Source organism: Procambarus clarkii, chromosome 74, assembly GCF_040958095.1.
Source record: "Procambarus clarkii isolate CNS0578487 chromosome 74, FALCON_Pclarkii_2.0, whole genome shotgun sequence".
Taxonomy (NCBI): Eukaryota; Metazoa; Arthropoda; class Malacostraca; order Decapoda; family Cambaridae; genus Procambarus; species Procambarus clarkii.
In genome coordinates, this window is record NC_091223.1 from 28,159,255 (window position 1) to 28,167,194 (window position 7,940).

The window sequence follows — 7,940 nt, forward strand, 5'->3', positions numbered from 1 at the left end:
CTCTGTGTATCTCCCTGAGTCTCTGTGTTTACGTGTTTCTTGATCTCTCTCTGTCTCTGCCTTTTTACCTATCTGCCTATGTCTCTGACTGTCTCTTTGTCACTCAGTCTTTGTCTCTGTTTATCTAACTATCTGTCGGTCTAACAGTCTCCGTGTCTAATAACCTGTGTCAATCTCCATAGCTATGTCTCTGTCTCTCTATATAATTGTCTCTGTCTCTTTACTTATATGTTTTTGCAATTTGGAGAAATCTAGTGAGATTTCAGCTGATGACATCAATATTTGCAAGGGAATGGTGTACGGGTCTTTACTTAAGGGTACTGTGCCTAATTGTCCAGAGAGGTTTATGCGAGCGTTCAAAACCCTCAAAAAATATAACTCTCTACATATCACTAAAGCTGATAACTCCAATGCTGTTGTTATCATGGACAAAGAAGACTACATCCAAAAAATGAACCAGTTATTGGAGGACAGAGACACTTACTTACCTGTTAATAGTGACCCTTTTGAAAGAGTTATTGCTCATTTCAACAAAACTCTTAAAACCGTGCTCAAGAACGATAAGGAGTTGATTCCTAAATTTTTAAGTCGTTCCCCTTCTCTCCCATATCTATATGGGCTTATTAAAACACACAAACCGAATAATCCTGCATGACCTATTATTAGTTCTGTTGGATCTGTGGCATATAGACTTTCCAAATGGCTTGTCCAAGTCTTGTCTCCAGTAGTAGGTTCCATTTCCAACTCACACATAACAAACAACTTGGACTTGATTAACAAGTTGTCTAGTTTGAAATTAAATTATAATTTTAAACTTGTGAGTTTTGATGTGACGGCTCTGTTCACTAGGGTTCCTGTTGATGATCTGTTGGCATTCTTACGGGATCTACTCCCAAGGTATAATTTAACCTTGCCTACTAACACCATCATTGAACTTATAAAATTGTGCATTAAAGATAATTATTTCAGCTTTAATGATTCGTTTTATAAACAAACATTTGGCATGGCGATGGGTAATCCCCTCTCCCCTGTTTTGAGCAATCTGTACATGGAATGTTTTGAAACAAATATCCTTCCCAGGATTTTACCCTCAAATTTGCTTTGGTACAGGTACGTTGACGATATTTTATGCCTGTGGCCGGTTACTCATGACGAAACTGATTTTCTCAATCAAATTAATTCGCTGGTTCCGTCAATTATATTCACAATTGAGAACGAAGTGAATGGTGTTCTGCCTTTTTTAGACATCATGATTCATAGAATTGGTAGGAGTTTCAAATTCAATGTGTATAGGAAACCTACCAATGTGTGCTCGTATGTACATTTCTATTCAAATCATCATGTTCAGGTCAAGCGGGCAGTTTTTTCTGGTATGTTTCTCAGAGCACTGAGAGTTTGCAGTCCGGAATTTTTCGATGAAGAAATAGCAAATATATTTGAAATTGGGAAGAAGTTAAAATACCCAAAATCGATCTTGGATCTTGCGTTTGGTAAAGCAAAAAGGACTTTCTACAAACAGACTACTAAGTCTAAACCAGAACTGAAAAATTCGTTGGTATTACCATATTCTGAGGGTCTAGTAAATCTTGCCCCAGCCCTGAAGAACCTTAATATTAATCTAGTGTTCAAAAATGATAATACAGTTAAGTCCATGTTAATTAAGAACTCGCCCTCGTCTGTAGCAGGTTGTGTGTATTCAATCCCTTGTAATGAGTGTGCATGTGTTTACATCGGCCAGACAGGTAAATCTCTTTCCTCGCGTTTAAAACAGCATTCATATGCTATTCGTACAGCCTACCAATCCAGTGCATTGTATTTACATTCCAGTTTATGTAATCATTCTATCGACTTCACAGGGGCAAAATGTATTGTTAAAAGTAAGGATTTTGTTGAACGAAACGTGATCGAGTCTGCTCTGATCAAACATTGTAACAACAGCCTTAATGTGAGCCCCGGTATGTACAAGTTGGATCCCTATTTAAGCCTCAATATAGCACGTCAAAACAATATAGCAATCATTTAACACGTATGGCACTTGGAGATATTAATAGGAGCTGCCTTGTATGGGCCAATAGGCCTTCTGCAGTTACCTTCTTTCTTATAATTCCTTTCCTCCACTTATTTTTGGTGGTCAGGTGATCTGCCCAGGCGGATATAAAGGTCTGATCAGCAATCTTATCTTCATTTTACTTTGCTCTGATGAAGGCGAATTAGCCGAAAACGCGTTAAGCATTTTCTATTTTTCACATGTGGTTATTCTGCATACTTGGATCAGTGTTTTTGTGATCATTGATGCATATATATATATATATATATATATATATATATATATATATATATATATATATATATATATATATATATATATATATATATATATATATATATATATATATATATATATATATATATATATATATATATATATATATATATATATATATATATATATATATATATATTTCCGTCTACCTGCCTCCTCACTTTTACATACTAATAAAATGTGGAGAATAACAGTACTCCCTTTAGAAATGCAGGTGAGTGAAATTTTTCTACTTTTACCGCTATTTATAGTTTCTTAATGAAGATAGAGCCCTGCTTTATTCTGGCTCCTTCTCTCTCCTTTTCCCCGTGACAAATGTAATAACTCAATCTATCTTACCTTAAGCACATACTGAGGAAAAACAATGAAATATAAAGCCTAATGTAAACCCCCAAGATTTTTTTTTCCTAGAGGATAAATATCCTCTTAGACGACTGCGGGTCTCAGTTTTGAGAACAAGCTCAGTATGGCGCTGTACCGTAGAAACACGTTCAGGAGTTTGGGTCGTGTTCGGTGTGAACGAGCTAGGTTTGATACCTTTTCAAACTGGAGTCTAAGCTGGCTTAACCCCTCATCCCTAGCTAAGGATGGGTATTACTACCTTAAAGTGCATGATTACTGCATTTGTGCTTTCTGCCGTAAAATGGTAGGAGGTTGGTTGAAAAGCGACACCCCGCGCAAACGTCACATAGAAGATTCACCAGATTGTCCATTTATTAATGGCAAGCCTACAGAAAATATCGCTATAGAGCTTAGCAACTTAGCAGAGACCTACGGTTATTTTTTCCGTTCTTCAACGCTTCGATTGGAGCCGGAAACACAACCCTTATTATGTAAGTAAACTTTGTGAAAAATATTTAACTGTGTGGTGTGTGTGTGTGTGTGTGTGTGTGTGTGTGTACTCACCTAGTTGTGTTTGCGGGGGTTGAGCTCTGGCTCTTTGGTCCCGCCTCTAAACCGTCAATCAACAGGTGTACAGATTCCTCAGCCTATTGGGTTCTATCATATCTACACTTGAAACTGTGTATGGAGTCAGCCTCCACCACATCACCTAATGCATTCCACTTGTCAACCACTCTGACACTAAAGAAGTTCTTTCTAATATCTCTGTGGTTCATTTGGGCGCTCAGTTTCCACCTGTGTCCTCTTGTGCGTGTGCCCCTTGTGTTAAATAGCCTGTCTTTATCTACCCTATCAATTCCCTTGAGAATTTTGAATGTAGTGATCATGTCCCCGCTAACTCTTCTGTCTTCCAACGAAGAGAGGTTTAATTCACGTTGTCTCTCCTCGTAGCTCATACCTCTCAGCTCGGGTACTAGTCTGGTGGCAAACCTTTGAACCTTTTCCAGTTTAGTCTTATTCTTGACTAGATATGGACTCCATGCTGGGGCTGCATACTCCAAGATTGGCCTGACATAAGTGGTATACAAAGTTCTGAATGATTCTTTACACAAGTTTCTGAATGCCGTTCGTATGTTGCCCAGCCTGGCATATACCGCTGATGTTATCCTCTTGATATGGGCTGCAGGAGACAGGTCTGGCGTGATATCAACTCCCAACTCTTTTTCTTTCTCTGACTCCTGAAGAATTTCCTCTCCTAGATGATACCTTGTATTTGGCCTCCTGCTCCCTACACCTATCTTCATTACATTACATTTGGATAGGTTAAACTCTAACAACCACTTGTTCGACTATTCCTTCAGTTTGTCTAGGACCTCTTGAAGCCTCAAACAGTCCTCTTCTGTCTTAATCCTGCTCATAATTTTGGCATCGTCCGCAAACATTGAGTGTGTGTGTGTGTGTGTGTGTGTGTGTGTGTGTGTGTGTGTGTGTGTGTGTGTGTGTGTATGTGTGTGTGTGTGTGTGTGTGTGTGTGTGTGTGTGTGTGTGTGCGTGTGTGTGTGTGTGTGTGTGTATGTGTGTGTGTGTGTGTGTGTGTGTGTGTGTGTGTGTGTGTTTGTGTTTGTGAGAGTGTTTGTTTCTGTGTTTCTGTACTCACCTAGTTGTGTCTACAGGATCGAGCATTGACTCTTGGATCCCGCCTTTCGAGCATCGGTTGTTTACAGCAATGACTCCTGTCCCATTTCCCTATCATACCTGGTTTTAAAATTCTGAATAGTATTTGCTTCCACAACCTGTTCCTGAAGTGCATTCCATTTTCCCGCTACTCTCACGCTAAAAGAAAACTTCCTAACATCTCTGTGACTCATCTGAGTTTCAAGCTTCCATCCATGTCCCCTCGTTCTGTTACTATTCCGTGTGAACATTTCGTCTATGTCCACTCTGTCAATCCCTCTGAGTATTTTATATGTTCCTATCGTGTCCCCCCTCTCCTTTCTTCTTTCTAGTGGCCTAAGGCACAGTTCCCTCAGGCGCTCCTCATACCCCATCCCTCGTAGCTCTGGGACGAGTCTCGTTGCAAACCTCTGAACCTTTTCCAGTTTCATTATATGCTTCTTCAGATGGGGACTCCATGATGAGGCGGCATACTCTAAGACTGGCCTCACGTAGGCAGTGTAAAGCGCCCTAAATGCCTCCTTACTTAGGTTTCTGAATGATGTTCTAACTTTTGCCAGTGTAGAGTACGCTGCTGTCGTTATCCTATTAATATGTGCCTCAGGAGATAGATTAGGTGTTACGTCCACCCCCAGGTCTCTTTCGCGCGTCGTCACAGGTAGGCTGTTCCCCTTCATTGTGTACTGTCCCTTTGGTCTCCTATCTCCTTGTCCCATTTCCATAACTTTACATTTGCTCGTGTTGAATTCCAGTAGCCATTTCTCTGATCATCTCTGCAACCTGTTCAAGTCCTCTTGGAGGATCCTGCAATCCTCATCTGTCACAACTCTTCTCATCAACTTTGCGTCATCCGCAAACATCGACATGTAGGACTCTACCCCTGTAAACATGTCGTTAACATATACAAGAAATAGAATTGGTCCCAGCACCGATCCTTGTGGTACTCCACTTGTTACTGTTCGCCAGTCCGATTTTTCGCCCCTTACCATAACTCTTTGGCTCCTTCCCGTTAGGTAGTTCCTCATCCATGCTAGGACCTTTCCCCCCACCCCTGCCTGCCTCTCGAGTTTGAACAGCAGCCTCATGTGCGGTACTGTATCAAAGGCTTTTTGGCAGTCCAGAAATATGCAGTCTGCCCAACCATCTCTGTCCTGTCTTATCCTAGTTATTTTATCATAGAATTCCAGAAGGTTTGTTAGGCATGATTTCCCTGTCCAGAACCCATGTTGATGTTTGTTCACAAACCTAATGTTCTCCAGGTGTGCAACCAGTCATAGCCTAATTATTCTTTCCAGTATTTTACAGGGGATGCTTGTCAGTATTACAGGTCTATAGTTAAGTGCCTCCTCCCTATCGCCTTTCTTGAAGATCGGCATGACATTTGCCTTCTTCCAGCAACTGGGCAATTCTCCCGACATAAGTGACTCATTAAAGATCATTGCCAGAGGCACGCTGAGGGCCTGCGCTGCTTCTTTTAGTATCCACGGTGATACTTTGTCTGGTCCAACTGCTTTAGTTGCATCTAGAGTTGTCAACTGTATCATTACCTCCTCTGCTGTCACCTCTATATCTGATAGTCTTTCATCTAGGGTAACCCCTTCCAACAATGGGAGCTGCTCAGGCTCGGTAGTGAACACTCCATGGAAACTGGCATACAGTGCCTCGCTGATTTCCTTATCACTTTCAGTATATGCCCCCTCTGTCTTCCTTAGTCTTGTCACTTGGTCGTTCACCGATATTTTTCTTCTTATATGACTGTGTAATAACTTTGTTTTTTCGCTTTGATTGCAATATCGTTCTCATAGTCCCTTTCCGATGTTCGTCTTATGTTAATGTAATCGTTCCTAGCTCTGTTGCATCTGATCCTGTTGTCCTCTGTCCTTTGTCTTCTGTACTTCCTCCACTCCCGCCTGCTGGCCATTTTTGCTTCCTGACACTGTCTATTAAACCATGGGTTATTATATTCCTTCTTAGTTTTTCCCTTTACTGCTGGTATAAATCTCTCTTCGGCCTCCTGGCATTTCTGTATGACTAGGTCCATCATATCTTGGACTGTTTTTCCTCTAATTTCTTCCTCCCACTGCACTTCACCCAGATAGTCGCTTATCCTCTTATAGTCCCCTTTCCTGTAGTCAACTCTCCTTTCCCAAATCTCTTGTCCCATGGTCATAAGTTTGAATTCCATCATGTAGTCAAAGACTAGAACACAATGGTCGCTGGCCCCTAGAGGTATATCATGCTCTAAATTCTCGATATCTTCTACGTTCTGGGTGAAAATCAGGTCTAATTGGCTCGGTGCATCTCCTCCTCTATCCCTTGTGTCTTCCTTCACATGTTGTGTTAGGAAATTCCTGTCTATAACATCTACAAATTTTGCTCCTCACGTTTCGTCTCCTCCATGGGGATTCCTTGATTCCCAATTTATCTCTTCATGATTTAGGTCCCCCATGATCAGCAGCTTCGCTCTCATTCTGTGGGCTAGTGTTGCTGCCTTCTGCAGTTCATCTATACATGCCTTGTTGTTGTCATCATACTCCTGCCTGGGTCTTCTACTGTTTGGTGGGGGATTGTAGATTACCAAGATCACAATCTTCCTCCCATCTACTGTCAGAGTTCCATGTATGAAGCTTGTGCACTCATTGGTAACCCGATTTCCCAGGTTTTCAAACTTCCATTTCCGCTATATTAGGAGTGCCACTCCCCCTCCCTGTCTCTGTGTCCTCTCTTTCGTATCACCTGGTACCCTTCAGGAAAAATTGCATCTGAGATCATGTCATTAATGTTAGTTTCCACAATTGCAACTATGTCAGGATCTGCCTCACTCACTCTTTCTTTTATCTCTTCTGCTTTATTAGATACCCCATCAGCATTGGTGTACCAAACCTTGAGATTCTTCATGGAAACTCTTGTACCAGAGTTCTCCCTTTCTCTGGGGATCTGGGGGGTTTCTGGGGGGTGACTGGGGGCAGGGGGGGACCTGGGGGATCTGGGGGGTGTCTGGGGGATGACTGGGGGCGGGGAGGATCCGGGGGGTGTCTGGGAGGGGTCCGGGGGTGTATAAGGGGGGGGGTGAAAGAGGTCAGGAGGGGTGCTTGGGGGGCTAATGGGGGCTGGGCTTCTAGGAAGGTAGGTAGGAGGGTCTGGGGTAGGGCCTGGGTAGGTAGGTCTGGAGTAGGAAAGGCATACTGGGTCTGAAGATTAGGGAGGGAGACATAGAGGGGTTGGGAGATAGTGTAAGGTTGGGAGTCAGATAGAGGTTGAGAGGTTGGGAAGGGGGACGGATAGAGGGGGGGAACTTCTCACCCCCCTCGCAAGGGTGGGGGGGGGTCACATGGAAAGAGAGGGGATGAGGAGGGGTGAGGGCTGGGTAGGTTTTGGAGGGTTGAGGGGATGAGGGCTGGGTGGGTTTTTGGGGTTGAGGGGATGAGGGCTGGGTGGGTTTTGGGGGTTGAGGGGATGAGGGCTGGATGGGTTTTGGGGGTTGAGGTGATGAGGGGGTCCTTGGAATGTGGGATGAATTTGACTGCAGTGGGGTCAGAGGGATCAAGGGAGGTGTTGGGGAGATAAGCAGGGGCAGGGAAGGCTGATTTGGGGAGGGAGT